The sequence below is a fragment of the Cupressus sempervirens genome, chromosome 4 (assembly GCF_028749045.1).
Source record: "Cupressus sempervirens isolate cs-2001-9-10 chromosome 4, ASM2874904v1, whole genome shotgun sequence".
In the NCBI taxonomy this organism is placed as follows: Eukaryota; Viridiplantae; Streptophyta; class Pinopsida; order Cupressales; family Cupressaceae; genus Cupressus; species Cupressus sempervirens.
In genome coordinates, this window is record NC_143121.1 from 849,754,571 (window position 1) to 849,758,317 (window position 3,747).

A 3,747-nucleotide genomic window follows, 5' to 3' on the forward strand; every position below is an offset into this window, starting at 1 on the left:
ACCACTTGGCCTGCTTAGTTGGAATGTGTTGGCCTATTTGCAACTGGAAATCAGATAAGGGCCACTCCATAATGGGTCAAATTTGGAGTGCCTTCCTGGTTTTGCTCTGTTTGAGTCCCACTTGAGAATTAAATCTCCCTCTCTGAAGGTTCTGGCCCTTGCCTTCTTGTCAAAATTCCTCTTCATCTGTTGCTAGTGAATCTCTAGAGTTTTCATGGCTTTGTTTCTCTTTTCTTCCAACTCAATTAGTTCTGCCATTCTTACTGACATGGCATCATCTTCAACCAGTTCCAACTGATGAGCCAACTCCAAGGATGGGAACTCCAATGAGATTGGGAGTCTAGCTTCCCTACCATATACTAGCACAAAGGGTGAATTTCCAATAGATCTCTTGGGTGTTATCCTATCAGCCCACAGAGCAGTCCTTAATTTCTTGTGCCAGGTCCTCTGATTGTCTTCTATTGTCCTCTTCATAATTTTGATCAAATTCTTGTTGGAAGATTCAGCCAAACCATTACCCTGAGGATAGTAGTTCGATGATGTGCTCAGGTAGATATTGTGATTCATGGCCCATGCACAAATTTGGGTTCCAACAAAAGACTTGGCATTATCTGAGATGATAGTAGAAGGAGCACCAAATCTAGATATAATTCCATCAAGGAATTCAACAACTAATGGCTCTATGGCATCCTTCAAGGAAACTGCCTCTGTCCACCTAGTGAAATAATCAGTAGCAGCCAAGATCCATTTATGACCTGCACTAGATGGAGGATTAATGGGGCCTATAAAATCCAACCCCCACTGAGTGAAGGGCTGATCCACCTGAATAGGATGAAGAGGAAGAGTTGCAAGTCTCTGTTTGCGTGAGAAAAAAGCACATTTCTCACATTTCCTCACATACCTGTAACAATAATGGAACAAAGATGGTCAATAATATCCAGCCCTCATGATCTTCATAGCAGTTGTTCTTGCAGAGAAGTGGCTGCCATCAGGGCCATCATGGAGTTCTCTAATCACCCTTTCAGCCTGATCCTCTTCAACACACCTCAACAGGGTCCCATTGAAATCCCTCCTGAATAGGATATTGTCAATCACAACATAGGGAATGGATTGCAGTCTATATTGTCTTCTTTTATTTCTATCCAATCCCTGAGGGTATCCATTCCCTAATAAGAAATTCTTCATGTCATTTATCCAGCTCCTTAGACTGTCAGCGTACCTTTCCTCCTACTGCTCTGCTATCACCATGGCAACTTCTTCATCTGAGTTCTAATCTGATAACATTTCTTTACGTAATCCTCTTCCTCTTACCAATTTGGTAATCTTAATGTCCACATCATATTCCATTACCCTAGTGATCCATCTAACTCTCTTCTCATTGACATCTTTTTTTAACATGAAGTCTTTTACACTTGCATGGGGTACCAACAAATGGATCTTATTATGGGATAAGAGGTGTCTGAAATTCTTCAAGGATCTAATGACTGTAAGGGCTTGCTTCTCAACAAAGCTATACTTATCTTCATATTCCTTAAGCCCTTCACTAAAGAAGGCTATGGGCTGCTCCTCATTCTTGTCATTTGTTTGGGTCAAGACAGCAGAGATACTTGACTCACCACCTGAGGTGTAGAGGATGAAATCTTTCTCAAATTTTGGGTTCATGAGGGTAGGGGCCAATGCTATGGCTGCCTTGATCTTTTCAAAACTCTCCTTCCCCTCCTTGGTCCATGAGAAGACCATATCTTTCTAGAGCATGGCTGTAAGGGGTTTCACCATGGTGGCAAGATTAGGAATAAACCTTCTTACAAAATTTATCCTACCAAGGAAACTTTGTAGCCCTTTCTTGTGTTTAGGGAGAGGAAGGGCAAGTATTGCTTTTGTTCTTTCTGGATTAACAGTCAATCTATCCTTAGATACAATGTGTCCCAATATTTTTCCCTGGTTTGTAGCAAGGACACATTTGGCTGGGTTGAGAGATACCCCAAACTCTCTACATCTTAGAAATACCTATCTCAAATGATCAAGATGATCCTCCACATTCTTGGAATACATAGTTATGTCATCAAGGTATACCAAGACAAACTTGTCAATTAATCTTCTGAAAGCTACCTCCATTGCCTTTTGGAATGTGGCACCTGCATTTGTTAATCCAAATGGCATTTTGCAATAAGCATAGGTGCCCCATTTAGTAGTAAATGTTGTCTTGTATCTATCAGACTCTTTAACCAGCACTTGGTTATAACCAGAAAACCCATCAAGAAAAGAGAATCTCCTTGACCTACTGACCTTGGACAGAATTTTCTCCATAGAAGGGAGAGGATGGTGATCTTTAAGGGAAGCCTGATTGAGATCGCTAAAGTCCACACACAATCTAATTTCTCCATTCTTCTTCCTCACAAGGACAAGGTTAGCTACCCATGATGAGTGTTTGATTGGAAAAATTATGTTAGCCTCAATCAGTTTGGATAGTTCTTTCCTCATTAAAGGTTCAATCTTGGGATTCACTGGCCTCTATTTTTGCCTTACTAGTTTGACCCTATCAACTAAATCTATGGTATGCTGAAACAAACTAGGGTCGAACCCCTTTAAATCATCATATGTCCAAGCAAATACATCACTAAATTATTGACATAGATGAATGAAATCTTCTTGCTCAGCTTTAGAACATACCTTCCCCATGTTAAGAGATTTTCCATCAGCAATAGTAACTGGGGCATGGTCATCCTTTTCTGCAGCTAGATTCATCCCTTTGCCTTTTGTTTGATCATCAGGGTTAAAGACGCCTTCCAAGGTAATGAGACCCTTGGGCAGCTTGTTGGAACTGAGATGAATGATCTGATCACCATATTGATCTTGTAGTCTTAGCTGATTTCTCTCTGAAAATTTTGCTTCATTCTGCAAGAAGCTCACAATTTGCTCATTAGACTCGAACACTTGCCAATGAGTATTATTATCAGGAATAGCAGGCCTCACCACTACCCTTATTTGTTGTTTCTTTTCTTCCTCAAGATTCCCTGGCACATCATAAGATGCACCCACTCCTGCAAGTCTGTCAACATGTTTATTTTCTTTCCTAGGAATGCTCTGAATGTTAAATGCATTGAAACCCTCAAGCAAATCCCAGACTCTATGTTTATAAGACTTGAGCAGGCCATTTTTGGTGATATTCCGATTTCTCACTTGGTTCACTACCAACTCGCTGTCCCCATATACTTTCAAGGCTTGAATTCCCCTCTTTTGGGCAAGTAGGAGACCTTGGATCAAGGATTCATACTCGGCAACATTATTGGTACAACTGAATTGGAACCTAAAAGAGAAGTAGTATCTTATTTGTGTAGGAGAGATCAACATAACACCAGCCCCTAATCCATTTCTATTCCTTGAGCCATCAAAGTACATACTCCATACTCCATTTATGTTGTCATTAGTCCTAACAAGGTCAGGAACTTGAACCTCTTTCTCTATTATGCAATATGTACTAAGGCCTGTCTCAAGGGTTTTCGACATAGGTTCAAACTGACATGTATTTTCCCACTCATCCAAGAAGAAATCAAGAATCTCTGCTATGGAAGTGACAGGCTCGTTTACTATGTTATTTTCGTTCACCTCTAGGATAGGGCAATTCATATTGATGAAGTTGGGAGTGTAGGGTTCAGTGTGATGAAGGGCTTGAGGTTCTGCTCTTATTGAAGCATTGGCCCCATATCTGGTCTTAAATGACATGTAAGACCAATCAGCAGATATGAA